The 24415-nt window shown below is 41.1% G+C and overlaps 1 protein-coding gene across 6 annotated transcripts in view; it reads left to right on the forward strand.

Moving 5' to 3' along the window:
• The window catches only part of RERE (arginine-glutamic acid dipeptide repeats), a 422701-nt gene that overhangs the window by 137926 nt on the left and 260360 nt on the right, over positions 1 to 24415 (forward strand). The window lies entirely within an intron of this gene.

The raw sequence follows: 24415 nt of genomic DNA on the forward strand, positions 1-24415 counted from the left end.
CTCCAGGCTCTGAGCTGTCAGCGCAGAGCCCGATGTAGTGTCTGAACTCACAAAATGAAAGATCAGCTGAGTTGAAATGGATGCTTAACCAACTGCACCACCCACATGCCCCCCCCCCAATTTTTTTTTTTTTTAACTGTTAGTAGACCTGACTTGATCATACAGATTTTACCCTTTTCCTCTTCTTATGCCTTCCCTTCTAAGATTACATTGATATCTTACATATTAGACATGGCGTGTTCAGGTTCTCTTATAATTAGCTAACTTCAATTGATGGAAAATTTATTATGGTTTTCAGAGCAATAGAAACAATAAGTAAAATTTTACTTAGAAGATAATAAGTAAATTTACAATTCTTTAACTTATCAGTTCAAACTTGAACAGGTTTTAGTTAAAAAGACTTGACTTGAAAACTGCTTAAATTGAAGGCATCTGTAAATTACGTATCAGAACTCAGAAGGTTAGCTCTAAATATCTGGACTAGTAAAGGAGTTTCTAATCCACTTTTGGTATTTACCTTCTGAAGGTGACCAGCTTGTCTTCTGAGTTCATTGCTTTTGCAAGAGCCAAGATGATGGTGATCTTGTCATTATGGGGACATAGGACTGGAGGACATGAGATTGAACTTGACTTTGATCGTCTTCTGTAGGAGCCGCAATGATCATTTAGCCAAGTACTTTTGAACTTGATTATTGCTTAATTGACCATTTCTGTTTGTTTTTTAAAAGTCTAGTAGAAGTTGGTTTCTTTGTTTTGTGTTCGCTGTAAGTTCAACACTCATTGCTAATATACTTGACAAATGATTTCAAAATAAGCTTGTGTGTTTTAGTATTAATTTCATTATGTGAAAGGGAGGAAGGGCTTTTTGTTTATGCCCAGGATATTGTTTTAAATGAGAAATGATTCTGTATTTAATCACACTGGCTTGATGATAACTCGGTTTTCTAGCAGACTTGTTAGTACTTAAAAGAGGATGAAGTTTTAATATGCCTAATGTATTATTTGGTAAATTAATTCATTGGAAATGTATTTGGTTACTGAAGTGTGCTTTAAAATGAAGGCTTTTGACACTCTTTGAACCATGACAAATTTAAGTCCTGTTTTAGCACCACTGACTCTAATGGAAATTTTATTTAGTATCTGTCTTTTATTACTAAGATCCTCTAAAGCCAACTGTGAAAAACTAAACACCTAGTATTTTAAACCTGTTAAATAGCTTTGAAAGAGGGCTATGGAAGAAACTCGTTTAAACGAGTTTTTTTTTTGTTTGTTTGTTTGTTTTTTTGAGCTTTGGTTTAATAGCCCTATGGAGCCATAGTTGTGACATTTTTTTTAATATTAAGTCAGAGAGGCAGATACACTTTGTTTTTTTATTTTCTGCCATAAATGAATATTTTTTGTTTTATACATTTATTGGTTTCTGTCCAAAGCAGCACCAGTAACTCTGGGGGATGGTTTTCCCCTAAACTACAGCAGACGGATTGTCAAGTTATCATTGTATCATCACAGGTTTGTGGAAAGGCCCCTTCCCCTTGCTTCTCGTTGTCTCTTTTTGAAAAATGTTTATTTATTTAAGTTCTCTCTACACCCAACATGGGGCTCAAACTCACGACCCCGAGATTGAGAGTTGCATGCTCTCCCGACTGAGCCAGCCATCCCCCCCTCCTTTTCTCTTTTGGAGAGTTCAGCAATTTAATTTCTCTAGTCCTTAACTATAATCATTAGATCTAAGTAGTGCCCTTTGGTGCCACTGTTAAGCAGAGCATGATGGAAAAGTGAAGAACAAGTCTGGAGGGAGAAATGGGATGAGAAGGAAGAACAAGGGAGCAGAGAAGTACATACGTGAAGTGTTGAGTTGTGGAATGCCTGGAAAGCGGCTGCGGGGCAGTGGGGGGCCGGGTGCCACTTGACTTCACTGGGCCCCCATCAGCTTTCTACTTGTATGTGCAAGCTTTGGTGTTCCCAATTACACAGGCATTTGATACCTAAAATACTGATAATTTGTAACATTTGGTACATTTGGCTTATGAAGTTATTCAATTGAAGTTTGGTGAATCACTCTAATAGAGCTTTAGAGTCCTGTTCATCTTTTTTTTTGTTTTGTTTTTTTAAGGTGAGGAAAGCAAGGCCCAGAGTTGGTAAAATAATAAAGCCTAATTTATTTTTTTCTTTAAAAATTTTTTTAAAATGTTTATTTACTTTTGAGAGACAGAGAGACAGAATACGAGCGGGGTGGGGGCGGGTGGGGGCGGCAGAGAGAAAGGGAGACACAGAATCCAAAGCAGGCTCCAGGCTCTGAGCTGTCAGCACAGAGCCTGACGTGTGGCTTGAACCCATGAACCGTGGGATTGTGACCTGAGCCGAAGTCGGACGCTTAACCGACTGACACACCCAGGCACCCCAATAGAGGCTAATTTCTGATTGATGTCTTTGGGCTTCACTAGTGCTCATTCTGCCAAACTATATAGCATTGTGTAGTTTTATCTCCTACTTTTGAATTTGATCTGAGACTCCGGATTCTTTGGATTGAATTAAGCCCTGTGAAAGAATCCGTGTCATTTCTAATAAAGGCTTGGTTTAAAAAACCTGATTGAGGCTGGAGTACCTGTGAAAAGTACATCCTTACTTGCCTCTATAATTTTTATTTTAGCTTCTGTTACTACAGCCAGCATTTTCTTAAATAATCGTTACATGCTTTACATTCCTGGATATACGGACATCAGGAAGTCCTGTGCTGTTATCTTTGTTTTGTAGGTAATATTAATTTTTATTGTCTGCACATGGGAAGGCTTATTGTCAATACATAATAAACCTTTTGACCCCAAAAGAAACCAGGAAATATGCTTATAAAACAAGACATGGTCACAGTCATTTTGAGAAAGTTTATGGTGGGTCATACTTAGTAGGACAGATTCCCAAGGTCAGAACAACAACAAAAATGCAAATAGGAAAATTTGACTTGAACAACAACGAGACTCCCAAGAGATGACAGAATTTTCATAGTGCCTCAGAAGAAACCAGTTGTGTAGTTTAAGAAATGTGGAGAATTTATTGTATCACATTCCATAAATGTTATAAAGGAAGGGAGATGTAATTTACTTGCAATTATTAGTCATGAAGTTGTGAAGAATATAGAGCCCCACTTTGTTACAGACAGCCTGTAGTATAAGGGAAGGAACAAGTCCCCATTTCACACATGAATAAACAGACTTAATCTCATGATATGACCGAGCTACAGCACAAAGGACAGCCTGGGGGTGAGGAAGGCAGAAGTCTTTGTCACTTAGCCAAAATAGGCTAGGATTCAGAGTCCATGACACTTGTGATCAAAATAAGCCTCAAGTCTCATTTGCATGATTATGTTGAATAAGAGGAGAGTGTACAAAAATTACTTTTGGTGTGCAGCTCATTGTACTTAGGGGTCTGCTTGTCAAACCTAGAACCATGTTGAGTTACTATATTTATTCAAATCTCTCAATGTGAATATTAGGATATAAAATAATGCATTTCAGTTTCTCCTCCCACTTCTGACTTGATTCTTTAATGCGTCCCTTAAAATTCCAACTACAGGCTGTATTTCTTAAAAAAAAAAATTTTTTTTTTTAACGTTTGTTTATTTTTGAGACAGAGAGAGACAGAGCATGAGCGGGGGAGGGTCAGAGAGAGGGACACACAGAATCTGAAACAGGCTCCAGGCTCTGAGCAGTCAGCACAGAGCCCGACGCGGGGCTTGAACTCACTGACCGCGAGATCATGACCTGAGCCGAAGTCGGCCGCTTAACCGACTGAGCCACCCAGGCGCCCCTGTTTCTTTATTTTTGCTGTTTTGTTGTCATCATAGTCTTCTTTTTTTTTTTTTAAGATTTTTTTTAAGTGATCCCACAACCCCAAGATCAAGAGTTAACACGCTCTACCCACTGAGTCACCCAGGCGCCTCTGTCTTCTTGATTTAATGGAAGGCCTGTGATACAGAACTTGAAGTTATACTCACTCTCAAATTTTGTTTAATAGTACATTTTAAACTGCAGCCAAATTTTAGGCATTAATGATTTTAGGTTTCCTCTTGTATTTTATATTTACGGGGGAAGTAGAATAATATATAGAGAATGATTAAGCTAAGCAAATATTTGTACTTTGCCACGGTGTTAGATGTTTTAAAGTCAAATATTTGCTATAGAAATTAAAACTGAGCTAGACTAAAGAACCAGCCATCTTACCTTTTAAGGTGGTAAGATGTGGCTTCCAAAACCTCATTTTCAAAGCACCTGACCAAAATACTTAAGAAAAAGACTCTGTGGTTGCTATGAAGAATTTGGTGTATGAACCGTGATCTATGAGATCCTTACAGTTTATTCCACTGATATACAGTTCATATCTGGTTTGGTTTGGAAGTTCTTGGACCATCTTAGAAGTGGCGTTTATTGTTGGTTACATGTCTCTTCTTGCGACATCTTTCCTCACCCCTCCACTTACTTTTCTTTCCGGATCGTTTCTGTTAGCTTTTTTGTAAGTAAGGAAAGACCTTTTTTTTTTTTTTTTTTTTTTTAAAGTAGGCTCCATGCCCAACGTAGGGCTCAGACTCAACTACCCTGAGATCAAGAGCTCCAGGCTCTGAGGCTCTACTGACCGAGCCAGCCAGGTGCCCCGAGACACATGGTCTTACAAGTCCAGGAAGTTTGTTAATAAGTACCTCTCTTCCCCATTCTTAACATTTTTATCTCTTGGTGCTTATGGTTATTTTATGATGAATTTTCAAATTTCCATTCTCTCTTTTTTTTTTCTTTACATGCTTTCCTATTTTCTTTCTCTTGCCCTCCACTTAGCTGGTTGAAATTTCGATGTGTACTTTGTAGAGGACATATGGTAATGCTTTCTTGATGTGTATTCCTGCAGAATTGACCCATATTCGTGGAAAGCATTTTTTTTTCTTATTCTTTTATTTACCTGTATCCTTTTTTTCTGGGTTATAGTACTTGCAGTTCCTAATCTGAGCTGGATGTGAACAATGAAATGGCATTCTCTCACATTTAAATTAGTAAAGTTTTTCACACCCCAGTGGGGAACTAAGGTGGTATAATCTTCCCCCCTCTTTTTTTAGAAAATCCTGGTTGAGTGTTTTCTTTTCTCCCAAGGACCTGTTTAAGCATAGGTGTCTTATAGGTGACACCATATTTCACAGTGTCTCTTTCCTTTTTACCTCGAGGCCTGTGAGTCTGATTCTCATGCCTCAAGAGCTAAGATTTTTTTTCAGACTCTTCCCTCATCTTCCTTATTTCTCCCCTTCCCACCCTCCCCCCATCCATATGACCTTGTGTCCTTGTTTTTGAATTGCTCCTTCCTGTTGTCAGAGTCCTACTGGAAACATTTTCTATGGGATACAGTACTTTGTAGTCGAGCTCGAATTCCCTGGGGAGAGTTTGCTCTGTAGACCACCACCCTACTTCTGCTTGCTTTCTAAGATTCAGAAGCTCTTTCAGTGGAAAGAAATAGTTGCTCACATTTTGGCCTCCTCTCAAGGCAGATGGCTGACCTTTCCCCTCAGAGGTCATTGGTACTTGGCACTTGCAGGTGAAAGAAGGTGTTCCTGAGAAATGCAACTCTTACAGATACTTAAGGTCCCCCCCCCCCCCCCCCCCCCGCTTTTCCTTCTCCTTCATACTTGTAATGAAATAGAAAGCTAGAATGATTATGGACCAAGTTCATCTAGCCTTCCCCACTTCCCCCAAAGTCTCCGTGAAAAGGGTGTTGGTGACTGCCATTCATCCAAAACATTAAATCCTTTGCCACGTACCCAGGTTATAACATTCCCCTCCCCACACATCACTTCAGAAACGCACCTCCCCTAGGTTATTGTTTTAAGGTGAGTACCATTGTATTGAATTATGGAAGGATGTTAATGGTTCAAGTTTTAGGGAGGAATTTTATTAAACTATCCCTGCTCAAAGTCATGGTTTCTTCCTCTTCTGCCCCTTTCCCTGTGTATAAGCAGCCTGTGATAATCAACACAAGTGGTAGATGAAACTAGTGAAGTGCTCGGGGAATGCTTTGAGATATTTCAATCATTATTTACAAATAAGTGGTTGAAAACATATGCTCCTAAAAGCCCTAGTTTCTATGCATAGCCCTAGTGCCTATGCTCCTAGTTCTGTAGAAAAACAGAACTTTGCCTGTCATGTTTTGTCATGAATACAGAGGTAAGTTACCACCTTTGCAGAAATTGGGGTTTTGTTTTTATTATGACGAAACATGTGTAGCCTCCCACATACCCACACAGCAATTGCATAGGATTGGAAAAATCCCCCAAGAGCAGGTAGACTTAGGATTTATCCAGACTGTCATTACATATAGTCTATTTGGCAGAGAGGCTCTAGGCCCTGATTGTAGAGTGATGGTATAATATGTTGAGTGAGTCAGAGGAGATCAGGGTGGAAGGCGGAATTTACAAAGCAATGCTGACACTGTAAGATAATGGAACCTGTGATTCTAAAACTTGGCAGACGTGACTATGGTTGGATAAAAGGTATAGTGGAGAAAAATGCTTTCTTGCTCTTTTTTCCTCAGGTCAAGTTGTGTAAATTGCTGCAGGAGTAGAGGAAAGAAGCCTTAGATTGGTATGGGACTTTCGTACCCTCTCTTTTCTAAGAATCTGTTGTCTTTGTGACAGTCAAGGATAAAGCCCATGGGTTCGCGTTTATGCATATTCTTGTACTTGGAGCTATTAGAGTTGATTAAAAGGGAGTAGGTTATTGATGAAATGGGATTCTTAGTATTTTTATTTATACACACTTAATCTAATCAGTGCTAATAGCACTTACTATGGTGTTGGAAATGTTCTATATCTGCTCTGTCCAATATGGTAGCTTCTAGCCACTTACTGGCAAGTACTCGAAGTGTGGCTAGTGTAGACTGAAGAACTGAATTTTTAATTGTATTTAATTTCAGTTATTTTACACAGGCATACGTGGCTACTGGCTACCATATTGGACAGTACAGCCCTGTGTTAATCTCATAAGTGATTCACATGGCTCTGTAATAAATAACATCTGAGGGCATTTTCGCGTGGACAGGCATGTTACAATTTTGTGGACATGTGGTTTTATTTATTTTCTTTTAGAGAAAGTTGGAATGAAAAAGGGAATATAAAGACTCCGTTAGTATGTGACATGAAAGTTGCAATTTAAATTTTAAACAAAAAACCCAGGGGTGGCCTGTTTTCGTGTATTTAAGAGAAACATTAATGAGAACCTTATTATTCTGCCTTAATGATCTGTGTTCTTTGATTGTAAGAGGAAAGCATGTTAGTGGATAATGAAAAATGAAGCCTAATTAATAAATGGATTTTGTTCATTCATCAAATATTTGATTGCTTTCAAAGTTAACCATGGTATAATTTCTGCTCCTAGGAATCTAAGCAGAAACAGGAGACCATGCTTATACAGCCAGAGTAGGTTGGTGTGAAGAAAAGAGGTTCTCAGAGGGCTGTGAGAGCCCTTTCGAGGGGCTTGGGGAGTCAGAACAAGCTTCTCTGACAACTGACAGTTCTTCCTATCTCGCAGTACAAACTGAAATACTCCTAGGATCAGCTAGAAGTATTCTAGCATAGTGTCTTCTGCAAAATGTGTATCATGCGGTGGGACTCTAGGGATGTGCAGAGCACGGTCTTTGTGTTAGTATCTTCAGTGTTAAGTGCCACATATTGAGCATCCTGTATCTGCTAGGCGTTGTACAGATTAGTACTTTTACATGGGTTATTTTACTTCTTCCTCACGACTCCATGGCGTGTGTTGTATTATTATCTTCTTTTTTAATAGATGAAGAAACCAAAGTTTAGACAGAGCAGTTGACTTGCCCACGGTTTAAAGCTAGCAAGGACCAGAGTGTGTTTCTGCTTGTAGAGGTTTACAGAGAAGAATGAGAGGAGACGATATATGAAACACATGAATTACTAAATAACAAGATAATTTTACATTAGTAATATATGTTAAAATGCAAAGCTGTAAGATATAGACTATTATTGCAAAAGGAATTCATTAAAGAGGGGCAAGAATAGTATGGCATGGTTTTGGAGGCATTAAGGATTACTTCTCAGATGGCTTGGATTGGACTTGTATGATACATAGTTATTCAACAAATGTTTATTTGCTTTTTTTAAAGTTTATTTATTTGGTGGGGGCGGGGGGGGGGGGGGAGGATGAGGGAGGGACCGAGGGAGAGAGAGAGAAGGAGAGAAGAGAGATCCCAAGCAGGCTCTGTACTATCAGCACAGAGCCTGATGTGGGGCTCGAACTCATGGACCATGAATGAGATCATGACCCGAGCTGAGATCTAGAGTCAGACACTAAGACCAGAGGTACTCCCACTGCTTTGGCACCCTGTGGTGTTTTTAGGTGTTAAGAGTCTCTTTTTTCCCTGGAGATCCTGATATTCCCCTGCTGTTTGTTAACATTTTAATTTAATATCCCACTTGAGGGAGTGGATTCCTCTCCCTTGCTCACTGGCAGATTCTTTTCCTTAACCCCCTTTGTTCTGTCCCTCTGTTCTTCTGTCCTTTCTTGGTAGAAAGTACCTGACTTGGCTTTATTTAGTCCTTTAGCTTGCCTTCTAAAACTTTTGTGAAGTGACTCCTTCTTTAATATGGTTCTGTAGTTCAAGTTGATGTTGGTCTCTAACATGAGGAGAAAATGACCGGTTGAATAGTTTGGAGAATTTTTCTAAAATCTGATCGGTGATTAAGGGACCAGTTGATGTGGCAGGTATTCGGGGCATCAGTTCCCAACAAGACTGTCTAAGGATTAGTTAAGTGCAGTTAAGTTGAATTTCTATTACTCTTGTCTACAACTCACATCACATACTATTCTAAGGAAGAACAAGAGTTGGCATTGATCTCTCTTTTTTTAATGTTTGTTTATTTTGGGAGAGAGAGCGAGTGAGCACAAGTGCATGTGTGAGTAGGGGAGGGGCAGAGAGAGAGAGAGAGAGAGAGAGAGAGAGAATCCCAAGCAGGCTCTATGCCGTCAGCATGGAACCCAAAGAGGGCCTAGATCTTACGAACTGTGAGATTGTGACCTGAGCCAAAAATCAAGTCGGATGCTTAACTGACTGAGCCACCCAGGTGTGCATCCCCTGTTTTGGGGGGCATTGATCGTTTTTGGAGATGAATTACACTGGACAATATCCTGTGGGTGTTTGATCCTGTTGATAACTAATTTGTTGAATAGTTTTCTTACCTATAGGCTTCTTCAACCCTTTAATAGGACAATATGTGGTGTAAACATTATGAGTACAAGCAATGTGTCCCATACTTACTTTAAACAGAAGGTTTTATTGTGATGGTTGTTTGTTTTGGGCTGCTTGTCAGGGCATCCAGATTTTTATTTTCTTTAGGAATTTGGTTTGGGAAAAGCTGGCGGTATCTATGTTTAGCCCTATAGTCTTCATCTAATGCTCTTTCTGGGCCATCTCATTTAGTATCTGTACATATTAAAGTCTTTGGATTCTTTGTATTTTAGCATTTCCTATATGTTGAAGACTCCCAAGTCCATAACCTTGCCTTGGTCCTCCTGAGCATTTGGGGCTGAGACTATATTTCCAGCTGCCCAGTGGATACCTCAGTCTGGATGGCTATGTAATAGGCAACTGAAACGCAACACTCTTCAAAATTAAAATCTCTTCTCCATTCAGTTACATGCATCATCTTATGGGAACTAGAGATAGAAGCCCTGACATCATCTGCCTCCAGTTTGTCTTTGATTCCATCCGGTAGATTACCAAGCCTAAAATTTATTAGAAAGGGTAATAGTGTCACCAACAAACATGTACCCTGCTGGGTTTTGTTCCTGGTAGAGAGTAGGATTGGCTTAGCGTGGATGTGGTAATGAGGCTCTCTGGATGCTTAGAAATGTCTTCCCTGCTATTGGGGGCTTCCGTGGGTTTTACATTGATGAGAGGAGCTGCTATTTACTATTACTGCCTTTTCTACACAATTCTAAAATTCTGTAGTAGTCTAAAAATGCTTCTTAGTTCGTATCATATCATTTGTTTAAAAAAAATATCAAAAGGGACAGACCTATAGGGAAGAAGCAATGCACATTGCATCCAGCTGGTTAAAAACAAACAAAACTGTAAATTACCAGTTGTTGAAAATGGCACACATGTCTCTAGGTAGTTAGTCATATTGGTAGTCAGTTTGCAAGTTGCAAAGGAAGCAGGGACAAGAGTAAAGAAAGGGATCCTGTGCGTTTCCCTCAGGTCTCATAGATTTGATCAAATTGACTTTAATTGGAAGTGGCAGTTTTTCCATTGAAAGGATTTGAGAAGAAATTCCTCTGTTTTCTGAAGTGAGAAAGAGGATTTCTTTGGAGAATGCTGTTGTAACCTTATGCTCCATTTACATTTCAGCCTTCCAGGTTGCATTTGTCAGTTGCTTTTGAAATTTATGTTCTCTCCTGTTGAATATTGTTGCTTGCACTTTCCAGGTGTTCTTAAAGGTCACTAGAGACTAGAGCGCTTCAATATACGTTTACATTGGGCAATAGACTGAACTTCTGATAGTTTTGTGGTTGTGGATTAGGGAAGGAGTATTTTGCTTGTAGGTTTAATTTTTCCTTGACAACAAAATTGAGGAAATTTGTCAAGGGAACTTGACTTTTGAACAGTTGGGATACAGACCTCATTTAATCTGGCAATTGCCCTGCTGTCTTTTTCTTAAGAGTCTATGAGATGAAAGCTTAGAAAAGAATACCTGTGTGTTGTTGATTAAGCCTGCCAACACGTGACCAATATAAGTCTTGTTAGCAGATGCACTTGCTTCTGGAAGAAATGCAGTGTCTGCCTCCTTCAGTCCTGCTCATTGTTACTGCAGTTACTGTTCATAGGTGTCATCCTTTCACTTGCTTTTTAATATTTAAAAAAAAAAAAGCTCTGTTGGAAAAGTTCTGAAGACATAGCTTTTCCTTTTTTTCCCTCCCAGTATTACTTTCCTTCTGATGATAATGTTCAGGTCTATAAATCATAAGGTTTCCTAACAGTCCAGTGGTGGTTACAGGGCTGCATTAATAATTTATAAATGTCAGGATGAAGATAAGGGCTCTGGAAAAACCTACAGTTTTGCATATATAATATTTAATAAAATTTACATTTTAAATTGTAATGCAGTAGATCTAATTTGTGTATGTTTTAATATAAACTGATAGCCTTGAGCTTTCTCACTCCATTCTTTAAAGAAACATGATATTTACTTTTTCTCACTTTGATACTTATCTTTTGGAGTCTTTTGTTGCAAATTAATGGGTTTCTTGGCAATGATCTTTCCAAGATCTTGGCAGACACTTGCTTTAGAGAGGTGCCACATTTATATTGGAAAACCCTGACGTAGACTTGAAGGCATTCTCTTTTCCTTCCCAGGTGGACCTGGTCCAAGAGGTAAATGATTTTTTTAATTAGAGAATGTGTTACAAGCTGAGCAGGACTGGGGTTTTTCATGGGTTATGTGGGGCCATTATATCATCCTCTAAAGTTTGTTGTAATAAATAAACTAAGCTACTATATAATAATAGGGACTATTCTTGAATGTTTATCTGTTCTCATCAAGAGGAGGGTGAAAATAAAAAAAAAATATCTTGTCTTCCGTATGAGTTTTTTTTCTATGTACTGCTGATCACACATATCCAAGTGTGTGTGTGGTTTTTGTTGTTTTTTTGTTGTTTGTTTTTTGTACACAGAATTAGTATCTGACCTTGAGTTAATGGTATTTAAGATTTTTTGGGTAAACATTTAATAGAAAGGCACTGGTATACTCTTAAGCCATTTGTATTCTGCCAAGGGACTCTTTGAAAACTGATGGTACAATGGTTTAACGTATTGGGGCCCGAAGCCACGTATGGTATATCTGAATAACCTGAGAGGTTACTGCTGACACCTGCAGTGGGAACTTCAGGTGACACTCTGTAGGTTTGTGCTGTCCCATGCTTCCTTCTACTGTTTCCTTCTTTCCACTTGTAGTTTCTTCATTTTCAGGCTCCATTTGGCTCTGAGTACCCACAGATTTGACTCTTGTGCTTTTCAGCTTTTTGCTGTGTATGTCATATATCACTTAACTGCATCTTGGATGTATGTGTATGTGTATGTGTATGTCATATATCACTTAACTGCATCTTGGATGCCCTTCTTGGTCATGGAGAGACTTTAGTGCTGAGAAGAAGCAGTGCTGTCTTCATTGCTGATGAATGATGGCAGCTAGATAATTCTATGTAAGAATGCTTATTTTGAAATCTAGACTCTCTTATTGGGCAGTGACCCTTCCCCTCCCTTTATGGTTATTCTTACTCTTAATGTAATCAGTCATTTGGTGCCAACAAGTACAGGGAATCTAAAACAGTCAGCTATAGAACATGCATGTACTGTTCAGATTACCTGGAGTTCATGCTTTTCCCACTGTTCCACGTATGTAGAAGATGATATTTGTGTAGCATACTGGGTAAACTGGAAATATTTTGGGAGTGCTTATATGGGACTTTGTGAAAAATTCATTATGACTTCTCAACTATAAGACAGGAAGTAACATTGAGGGAAGATAATAAACGTTGAATTTGCCTAAAATACCAAATAAAGGTTCTTCCAAATTTCTGTTGGAAAATTTGAGCTTGCTTCTGTGAACCATACATTTTTACATTAGATTCTAGGCATAAAATGACTAGTCAGTTTCTGATGAAGACTTTTCTTATGAACATGTTTTCAAATTCTTGATGATCACCATTAATGAAAGAATTTGTTCATCGCGAAGGAGGTGGCAAATAGAAGAATATTGCATTTTCTCTAGTTGCTGGAAACTTGTCATTAGCTAGAATTTAGTAATTTGAGTGTTTAAAATTCTGTTTCCAGAGTATGATTATCTTTTGTTAATTTATTTATCTTAAAGTTTTTAGTTATTTGTTTATGTTTGAGAGACAGAGAGAGAGAGCGAGAGAGAGAGAGAGAGAGAGAGCATGCGCACACACGAGAGTACAAGCAGGAGAGGGGCAGAGATAGAAGACAACATAGAATCTGAGCAGGCTCCAGGCTCTGAGCTGTTAGTGCGGAGGCTGATGCAGGGCTCGAACCCCGCAAACCACGAGATCATGACCTGAGCCTAAGTTGGCCACCCAGGCGCCCATATGATTATCTTTTTAATTTGGTGGCACACTTTCCTTTCTTTAATTGATTAATGTAATCACAGTTTTCTTAATCACACAGATTTTTGAATCCAGTTAAACCTTTCATACTAAGTATTTAAAAACAATACACCTCCCCCCTCCTTCTTTGACTCACCAGTTCTTTAGGATTCCAATTATGACACCAAGTAAACATCACTAATGAGCCTATTACACCTCATGTTTTCTTTCTCTCTTTTCATGTGGACTTTACAGTGTTCAATTCGAGAACTCAGAAATGTTACTTAGCGAAGTTATTTTTTTAATCCAGTAATTCTCTTTTATTAACTTGCAAGGTGAGTATCTTTCAAATAGCATACCCCGCCCCCAGGTCTTCTTTTGGACTGCAGGTGCATTTCCCTTTGAAATGGGGTAGGGGAGTGTTCCCATCTAATGTGTCTTCCTGGAGTGGAAACCAACAAGACTGTAGCAGCCTAGATTTTATTAAATGCAGCTTTTGGTAACATCACTAATCTGGAGTTTTTCTTTAGACACCTTACGTATGCTTTGGGTTTCCCTGTGAATAAACCAGTGTATTGTTTTCATTTCTTTCAGGATTTTCAGAACAGGGTCCTTATGCGGTCTTTCCACCATCCCGTCACTGTAGCTTCACTGGTCATTCACAGATTTATTTGGCCTGTCTGTAATATCCTATTTGCTGCAGACTGTTTTCTTGCGACCTTGTGTATTTCATCCCCAGTTGTTGGTTTCAACTGGCCAGTCTCGTGGTTGTTGATACTGCCTGTGTGGTGAAGACTAGATTTTTATCTCTAGCCTAGAGCTTTCTAACCTCTCAACTCTAGAGATCTGTTAGGCATCTCAAATCTAACCTGTTCCAAACAGAATTTCCCATTTTCCTTCTCTGCCCCATATCAGTAAATGACAGCTCTACTTGTCCAGTTGCTCAGGGCCAGATCTGGGCCCCTCCTTTGTCTCATAGTACGTCCGACCTGACAACAGATTCTGATGGCTCTCCTTGAACAACGTATCTACAATCTGACCTCTGCCGGTACCTTGCATGCCGCTACCTTGCCTAAATCAATAGTTTCCTAGCCCTACGGCAGCCAGAGAGTGTCTGTTAGAATGTCACTCATTTCCTTTTCTATGCAACTGGCTTTTTCCTCTTACTTTAGTAAATGCCCCCCGCTTTCTCTTCATCTCTGGCTTCCTTCTTGCTTTCACTGTTTCAGCCACCTTGGCCTTTTGCTGCTGTCTGGGCATGCTTCTGCCTTGGGCCTTTGTACTTGCTTTTCTCTCTGCCTGGAGTGCCTTCTCCCAGACAACCACACAGCTTGCCCACGTATGTTCTTTAGGTCAGGTGACCCTTATCAGTGATTACTTTAAATAAATTCACAGCCCCTCATCCCCTTTGCCCAGCTTTGCTTTTCTCCGTAGCACTTACCACCAGGTAATACACTGCTCTTGTTTGTTTATTGTCTGCTCCTTCCCTTCTATACTCTCAGCTCTCTGAGGTTACAGATTGTGTGTATTCTGGTCGCACAAGTATCTGTAGGGACTAGGGCACTTCCTGGCAGTCAGTGGGTACTCAGTAAATATTTGCTGAATTAATGGAACAGTTAACCAAGACTCTGCTCTGGACTTTGTGTTTATTTGATGATCAGGGTTACAACAGCTGCAACATCTAAGCATTGCGGTCCAGGCCCCGGGACTCCCCGTACTCCCTGCGCACTCACTGGTTGCCGGCATCTGGAACTGAGTAGTTCTGGTGGTTCTGCTTTTCTCTGAATGACGTCAGGCTAACAAAGAAGGCAGGGTAACACATCTGGTCAACCCGGAGACAATCACACCCAGTCAGAATAGCTCAGACATAGAAAATGGCAAATTGAGTTTTGATTTAGACTTCTGCTTTTAGTCAGGGCTACCTTTCCTTTTCATCTAAGACTTGGATTCTAAGTGTTTTTAGAAGGATTGCTCCAATGAGTTTTATGTTTCTGTTTTTCCCTTGATATAATTTGTACCCATGGATTAAAAGTGCATTATGAATGCTTTTGGTTTTTCATGTATGTGTGAAGTGTAATTGTATTAACTATAAAATTCACCTTGTCATTACCTTTCGTCAAATGCTGAGAGCTTATGTGCCATGGTTGTGAATTACTTTGCATCTTGGAGCTCTGCAGCCTGAAAGCAACCCTGTCCAGTTTACCTGCTTCGGAACATGTCATGCACAGGTGTAAGCCTGAGCACATACTACTGCATGTTAAAGATTATTGTGGTCCAGGGCCGCCTGGGTGGTTTAGTTGGTTAAGCGGGCTGACCCTTGATTTCGGCTCAGGTCATGATCTCACAGTTCGTGAGTTTGAACCCCTTATTGGGCTCTGTGCTCATGGCGCAGAGCCTGCCTGGGATTCTTCTCTCTCTTCCTTCCTCTCTCTCTACCCTTCCCTGACTCGTGCTTTCTCTCTCTTTCTCAAAAATAAACTTAAACAAACAAAAAGATGATTGTGGTCCAAAGAAAGTTTCTCTCATTCTTAGCATTACATGAGGTAAAACTTCTCCTTCTATGTGTTCATTAACTATACTTTTACAGCTTTAAGAGGTGGTGTTACTCAATTACAGAGTAATAGCTCATCCTTATTTTAGCCAGATGTATCTTTTTTCTTGACTGCAGTAAAGCTTTGAGCTTTTTCTTATTAGTTTGTAACATTGCTGTTTGTGTGTTTTAGCATCTTTTTTTCTTAACTGCAGTAAAGTTTTGAGCTTTTTCTTACTAGTTTGTAAAATCGCTGTTTGTGTGTTTCAACAGCTGTATTGAAATATAATTCACTTATAATTTACCCATTTAAAGTATACAATTTAATGGCTTTAATATATCACAGATAGGTGTAACTATCACCACAGTCAATTCTAGAACATTTTTTATCACCCCTAAAAGAAATCCTGTAACCATAACAGTCATTCCCTGCCCTGTCCCCCGCTTCCTTGGCAACCATTAATCTGCTTTCTCTGTGGATTTGCCTTTTCAGGACATTTACTATAAATGGGGTCATATGATATGTGGTCTTTTGTGACTGGCTTTTTTTTGCATGTCATAATGTTTTCCAGGTTTTGTATCCATGTTGTATCAGTATTTCATTTCTTGTAATTGCTGAATAATGTTCTGTTGTACGGATATACCATATTATAGTTCTCCATCTGCTTCGTTTTTTCTTTATGGCCTTGCTTTGGGCAAGTGAGCTTAGGAATTCTATCCCCTTTCACATCAGGGGCTTGAATTCATAGGCATTTGGTTTCCCTTGTACTTGGCATTGTGGACATCAGGTTTTCTCTTCAGTTGTATGATAACAGAAGCATCCACTTGGCCCCACAATCGGGCAACTCCCCAATGAGTAATATTACCCCTAACAATCTTCAGGGCTTGCCAGAAAACATCAAGATTTTCAGGATATGTTACTTCTGTTTTCCTAATTCGGCTTTAGACACCTGTGTAATTACTATTTCAGGCAGTGCTTTGAATTAGTCTAGCTTATTTCAGAGAACAAAGAACATGCCATCTTACAGTTTTTGTAATGGTGTTAGCTTTATGGATTGCATGTTAGTCAAGCATAATTATGAATAAAGCAACACAGATGTTTAACCCCTTGAAATCTCTGTGACAGACAAATAATTTTATTTCTTTAAAGCAGTGGTTCTCCTTTGTAAGCAGTTTTGCTTCCCAGATGATATGTGGCAATATTTGGAGTTCTTTTTTATTGTCCTGACTGGAGCAGTGGGTTGTGCTGTTAGGATCTCCCACGGGTAGAGACCAGGGATAATGCACGGGACGGCGGACAGCTTCCACACAACAAAGAATGATCTGACCCCAAATGTTCATCTTGCCGCAGTTGAGTAGGCCTGGTTTAGAGTGACGGTGAATTTTCCTTAACCCGCTGAGCAGCAGAGACACAACTGTAGGTAGTGTGCAAAGTAAAAAATTCCGTGTGGATCTGGCAGAATGTCACACTTAACAGTATAGGACAACGATTGCTTATATTAATGAGTTTGTGTGTTCTTTAAAGAAAAGGATGATGGGTTGATTGGTTATTTGTTTTCTCGTTTATGTATGGAAACCTCCTTAGGCACCTCATCTTTTGGAATTCCTTACTCCTACTTCAAATAAGAAGATTGGATATTGTTTGTTATTTCATTTTAATTGAGTTGTTAATTGTAATCTAGAGTTTTGCTGTTCTAGGTGCTTTCCAAACCTTTTGTAGGTCCTGTGTTTTGTTATTCTGTCTTTTTGGAAGAAATTAATATATTTGTCAGAGTCCACTCATCTTCATTCTTTCCGTTCTCCCCCGAAGTTTCTGAGGGGGAAGCGTTCCTTTGAGCATTACATCCACTTCTGAATAAGGGGCGTTCATTCTGTGCTTCCTTATGTTTTGGTGCCACAAAGTTCCCTCTCCGAATTTGGCTAGTACATCCCATCTCCATTGTGTAGATTCTTCGAATAAGACGTGTGCTCTAGGGATGAGGGTACGAACTCAGGATTGATGGGAGTTTAAATATTCATTAACCCCAAGTGTAGAGAATCGTGGGAGGGGCATGTGTAGCCAGCCATTTGCCTGTACGGTTGGGTTTGTCTGGGGGAAGAACTTCACAACCTGCTTCTAGTACCGCATCAGTTTTAGATAAAACACAGTCTTACCTCTGCCAGGGTTCACCGATCTGCTGACCGCATATTTCTTGGGCAGTTTTCTTCCGTCTTCCATGTTGGGACCATCTCCTTTTGCTCCTAAAGGAGAATGGTAAATGCAGAAATGGCAAAGGCAGATGTTCTTGAGGTGCTTTGGTTCCTGATCTAGTTAGACTTTCAGAGAGTGGATTTGAAAGCAAGCTTGTATGGATTGGACTAACACCTCTTAATGGCAAATACCTCCAGCCAGGCAAGGTGAATGTTCCCCAAATGCTGTTTTCATCTCAAGGGCCTACAGTGACACCCTTTGGATAGCTTGGCTTTTAAGGACGGGTAATTTAAGGCAATATGGCCTTGTGGTTAAGAGTCTAGGCTCTGGAGTCAGTGGCCTGGGTTCATATTCTAGATCTAACACATAGTTGTGTGATTTTTGGTCAGCTTGCTCAGCCTGTCTGTGCTTGCTTTTGCTTTGGGAAAATGCACATAACAACAGTACCTACTGAATGGGGTTAGGTTGATCATATGACCTATTTTTTTCATGAATAATTAAAAACAATTTTTTTAAATGTTTATTTATTTTTTGAGAGAGATTTGGATGGAGTGTGAGGAGGGGAAGGGCAGAGAGAGAGCGGAAAACACAGAATCCGAAGCAGGCTCCAGGCTCCGAGCTGTCCGCACAGAGCCCGACGCGGGGCTCGGACCCACAGACCGTGAGATCGTGACCTGAGCCGAGGTCGGACGCCTAACCGACTTAGCCCCCCAGGCACCCCTGTCCTAGTAACTTCAACTGAGGTTGTGGTGTTGGAGGCGTCCTGAAGTAGAGGAGCTTGAGAGAAACTTACGAGGTAACGGTGACAGGATTTGTTGACGTCAGGATGAAAGGTGGGCAGTAAAGATGCTGCCTCTCTTGCGTAGCAAGGATGGGCAGGGGAACTAGTCACCGGGAGAGACCATCTAGAAGAGGGGCTCACTTGGGGCCAGAGTGTGCCTTCAGTTTGGATATGCTGGGGACACTTTGGAGACCTCTGGGAGGAGACTTCAGGTGGACAGTCTTCACTCTGCCGAGGTTTGGTAGACACATTTGGGGATCACCTGTGTGCATGTGGTGTGTGTGGACCGACGGAAGTGTAGGAGATTGGCCAGGATGGGCGTCTGGAGAAGGGGGCCCCGCACAGGGCCCTGTGGAACTCCTGCACTGGCTGGCCCGGCTGGGGGCCAAGGGTCAGGCAGGTAGGCTCAGGAGAGGACCGTGCCAGGTAAGCCAAAGGCAAAAAGCCTTTCCAGAAGGAGGGTGTGTGGTCAGCCCTCTCAGGGGATGCTGAATGGCCAGATGGTAATGAGGTGGACTTGATAACAGAGAGGAAATGGCTTTAGTGGGAGTTGTTTCAGTGAACATGTGATAGGTAGGCATGGTCCTTGTCAGGTGGTGGAGAAAGGACACAGGTTAACAACAGATGACGTGGGGCGCTTGGGTGGCTCAGTTGGTTAAGTGTCTGATTTTCGGCTCAGGTCATGATCTCACGGTTCGTGGGTTTGAGCCCCGCATCGGGCTCTGCGCTGACAGCTCAGAGCCTGGATGGAGCCTGCGTTGGATTCTGTGTCTCCCTTTCTCTCTGCTTCTCCTGCTTGCACTCTGTCTCTCTCTTTCTCTCTCTCTCTCTCAAAAATAAAAAATAAACGTTAAAATTTTTTTTTTAAAAAATTAAAAAAACAATGATGACAGTAGTGGGATCCGCGAGGGTCCTTTTATAGGCAGGATGGGGAACAGTGGGAGTCTGGACTCTGGTCTGTCTGGGAGCCTTCCTGGAGTTGGGCAGCGGAAATGCCTGAGGGCCTGAATTTGAACTGAGGTTAGGTAGACCGAGGGGAGGGGACGATTATTTTGAGCAGATAGGTTCCTGAGATGGAAGGAAGTGTTTTGAGGTAGCTGGAGCACACAGGAGAGGTGGCGATGGGGCTGGACAAGTGAAGGGACAGTCAGGATGTGAAGGTCCCTGCAGTCTTTGGAAAGAGGTGATGGATAGTGAATTGCACTTTAAGGGCTGAATTGTGTTGTGTGAATTGTATCTCTATAAAGTTGTTTTAAAAAAAGTGGTGCGGTTGTCAGAGCTGCTGGCTGGTTGCACTGCAGGATGAATTGGAAGGAAGGCAAAAACAATTTTAGTCACAGAGACCAGTTAGAAGGCAGTTGTATTAATCTATGCGAAAGATGATGGCTTGTTACATTTCATCTGGCGCAACGGATAGATCAGAGATTCGGCATGTGATTGGGAGACCCGAAGAGCTGAGCAAAAATGCCTGGTGTGTGGTTAGGCGTGTGACAAACATAAATATTTCTTGCTCTGGTTCAATGAGGAAGAATTATGTGTACTTCACTAGCTGCGTTTGGTGAGTCAAGTGTCCTGCAGAATCTGGCTTGAGTAAGTGAGATGATTGGAATTCAGGGAGTGAAAAGTCAGGAGGGAGAGGCAAGTTTTCATGGATAAGTGAGTTTTACATGATCCCAGAGAGGATCTGTTTGAATTTTTGTTATTTGTAGTCAATTTTACACGATCTGGTTCTTAATTGTGCAGTAGAACCCCCACTTCCCCGCGAGAGAAGATAAGTTCTTGAGGGTATGGATGGTGTTGGGCTCCATTTATGTCTTGCATGGCACAGTGTACTATTGGGGATTATCTACTGTTGAGAGTGTACGTTTGTAGAGCGCTTTGCAGTCTGTGAGCGCGTCTCCATATGGTATGCTTGATTAACTTAATCCTTACGGCAGCTCTCGTGGCGTGGCTAGCTGTCGTCCCCGTTTTACGGCAGGGAAACGGACTCAGAGCGGTAGAGCGATTTGCCCAAGGCAGGACAGCACATGGCGCTGCCAAGAACTTGGGTCTTGGCTTCTCAGCCCAGTTCTGTGCTGGGCCTGACCTTCTGGGACCTGCTTGGATAGTATCAGGAAGTGGGTTTCTTCAGTGTGGTTTCGGCCCTGAGCGTGACTGAATTTTTAGGTTTTTATCTGCATCGGCTCGGATCGGTAGTGAGGGCTTTGCGGGTGGGTTGTTGGCTTGATTTTGAAGGGGCGAGCGATGTTTGTACGGAAGGTGCAGTCACCTGAAGTCAGAAAGAGTGCTTCCCTATCACCGACTCTTGAAGGCCTTGGACTCTGATCAGCGGAAGACAGAGCCAGGCCGGCTGCCCGGATTTAGCAGTTGAGATGAGGTGACGAAGCACAACCTGACGAGTGTGGAAACCAGTGAGAGGAGGATGTGTTTGCCACGAGTCCTAGGGTTGCTGCTTTTGGAAATGTGAGTTGTAAGTCTGTTTTGAAGATCCTCTCCACTCCGGCACGAGCAGTACATGTTTTTGTGGGCTTAAAAAATTTTTATCAGAAAAACTATTCACCTTCGCTTCCTTGGTGACATCACACAATCTCGTGGCTTTCAAAACTAAATTAAAAAGTAAGTTTTTGTCTCCAGCCTGGACCTCCGAAAATCTTCATGTGGTTTTTATAGGCTTCTCAAACTCTGCATGTTCATACCTGAGCTCCTGATCTTCCTTCCAGAACTTGCGTAACGTCAGCTTCATTCACCCAGTGGCTCATGCCAGAAAGCTTGGGGTTATTCCTGACTTCTTTCTCTCACACCTCACCTCCCGGTTTGTCAGCACATCCTGTTTGACCCTTATCTTAAAGATACATAGAAAACAGGACTTGTCCCCTCTCTGCCACCACCATGCCAGTCTGCCCCAGCTGCCTTCGCCGCTTACCTGGCCTGTTGTAGCCAGCCGCCTCCCTGGCCGGTCTTAGTGCTGCAACGCGTGCATCCCTTCAGGATTTTTCTCACTGGCCAGAGTGATCTTGAACAGAAGTCAAATCATGTCTTCTTGCTCTGTTGCTCAGATCCCCGCAGTGGCTCAAGTGTCATTCGAGTCACACTGCATGTCACATCGTGGCACTTGAGTAAAGGCATCAAAGTTCTTACTCTGGCCTACAAGGCAGGATCCACCCCACCCCCCGCCCCCATCTCCTCTCCAGCTGCTTCTCTCTTTCTCATACCACTGCACCCTCCTATGTCCTGAGTGTGCCCAGCTCACTCTTGCCTCTGGACATTTGCATCTGCTTTCCCTCTGCGGGAATGCTCTCCCTTCGTGTGTCCTTAGGGCGTTTTCTCTAAATGTCTTGCTCGGGGCAAACCCTGAGGGCTTCCCTGACCATCATTTAAAATTGCAATGTACCCATACTCTATGTCCCCTTTGGACTCCCCATGTAAGATCTTTTCATGTACTATATATATATTATTCTTTTGAGTATGATTCTTTTCCCCACTCCCTAAAACATAAATGCCACGAGGGCAGGGAGTTTGTGGTTCTTTGCTACTCTCCCCACACCTAGACCGGTAACTCGTACACAGTAGGGGTTTGGTAGACATTTGTTCTGTGAATAAATGAAGATTGTTGTGAATCTGAACATGTTATAGAGTAGATTTTCTCTCGTGTTATTTGTTACAATATGTTATACTGCTTTCTGTTCAAGTGGGTGGAGCAGTGGATTGACAGAGACACTTTCAACATGTTTGTCTTTCTTAGTGGACAAGAATTTCTTTTCTGGAAGGGAAGGGCAAAGACAGGTTTCCTAAATCTGTCTGTGTGAATTATCAGCCTGGATGCCTGTGGGAAAAGTTAGCACCTATGAAGAGCTGGTGACCCTGGGAACATAGATTGTAACCTGAGGAGTAGGTTGTTCAGGTTGGATGGGGTTTACCTGTAGGACTGCTTTCCCTTTGGAAGAATCATTGGGTGTATGGCTTTGTGCACACGATCTCTTCTCAGTTGCCCTTCTGTAGTCTGTAAAGTGGGGACGGTGACTTCTGTCTGGTTCACTTCACTGAGTTGAGAAAAAGAACTGAGCGAGATCATGGCAGGAATCTGCTGTGAACCCGGTGTTGTTAACAAAAACGCTCTCGTTGTAATGGTAAATCTTTTCTAGCAAATTGAAGTGACAACTACCCTTCTCAGTGCCATCTGGCTTCTCTCTGGGTCCCTTTCCTTAAATGTCACATTATTGTTGTATGTTGGTCATTGTGAGATGAAGCTCAGAAAAATTATGATTAGTATGGGAAATGCAGAGGGAAAAAAAAAATCCCCACTGCACTGTATTTTAGAGCCAAATGTAAATGGTAATTGCCTTTTGTTTTGGATTATCACTGTTCTTAGTTACCTGAAAGTTGGATACACACACGGGATTTCATTTTGTGGATGCTTTCTCTGTTTTTTCTTGAATTTTTCTTTCTTGCTTACTCTTGGCAGAAGCAACTCAAATTTCTTTGTAAATAGTAGCTAGTATATGATTTTGTAGGGAGTGGTGTTGGATGTATAATTTGGACTTACTATTTTTTCCTTTTTGAGTGCTGAAATAATATTTTTACATAATTTTCTGGTTATCTTCTTAACCCTGGAGAGAATGGTCTTTTTCTTAAATTCATCAGATGTCTGTCCTGAAATACATCTGTGAGGTTTTCAGCCTAAGCCCTTGTTCTTTCAGATTCCCGGGAGACCTTGGTATGTTTTTCAGTGTCAAAGAGGAATGTTTTAACAACGGCGTTAGCTGATAGTTTTCTTTCTTGCATGATTGGCTTGTTCATGCTTTAACTTAAGCCCAGTGGAGAAAGTAATATGTCTCTTTGAGTATTTTCAATTGCTAGCACTAGTGGCCTACAGGGACTTAGGAGTATATTACTGTCTGTTTAGCAGATGATTCATACGGGCAGAACTTTTGCAGGCACTAAGATAATTTTTCATTTTCTTAAAATATGTTTAGAAAATGGAAATCCTATCTAGAAGCATATTTCCCATGTAGAAGGAAGCAATCTAGGTTTGTGCTACATGCTTTCCCCCTTCTGACTCTGTTTTAAATGATCAGCTTTCTTTGCTCCTTCATGGATCTGTCTCCCATAGGTGGTTGTGAACATTTTTTATTTTCCCGAATGCCTAAGGATAGTTGAGGTGCTTATGGAAAGGTCTTCTCTGGTGTCAGATTTGACCTAAGAGCTTTGGAGAGAGTATATGATACTTTTTATGGTTTTGGCGTGACCGAAGAGAATTTTCTCTGTGTCTAAGGCATGTAATTGCAAGCTGATTTGTTTGTTGCTGTCTAAGTAAAGAGGACCGATCTTTTGTTTGTTTGCATATGTTGTTTCTTATCCGGCCCTAGTAACACGAGAAACAGATGGTTCTCATATTGATCAGTTTGCTTTTTTGGCATTAGAGCATTGAGGGCGAGGACTCTTGAGTTCTTCCCTCATTGTATCTTCAGTTCCGAACACCTGGCACATAGATAGTGTTAAGTACAGATTGTTGAGCAAATGAAAGAAGATGATACAGGACTGCAAAAGATAAATTACTGGCGATTATGGCTGTCCAAAAACTGACTGGTAAACAAAACAGTCTGTGTCCATCTGTTGTCCTCCCCCCCTCCTATAACATTTTTGTTAAGAACCGTGTTGGGTTGGAATTTGGGACTCTGTCTTCTCATTGTAAAGTCTTAAGAACGTCAGGCTTTCCTTGTTGGGTTTAGTTCTAGGGAGGAGTTTATTAGGGAAATTACTAAGAG

The sequence above is a fragment of the Prionailurus viverrinus genome, chromosome C1 (genome assembly GCF_022837055.1).
Source record: "Prionailurus viverrinus isolate Anna chromosome C1, UM_Priviv_1.0, whole genome shotgun sequence".
In the NCBI taxonomy this organism is placed as follows: Eukaryota; Metazoa; Chordata; class Mammalia; order Carnivora; family Felidae; genus Prionailurus; species Prionailurus viverrinus.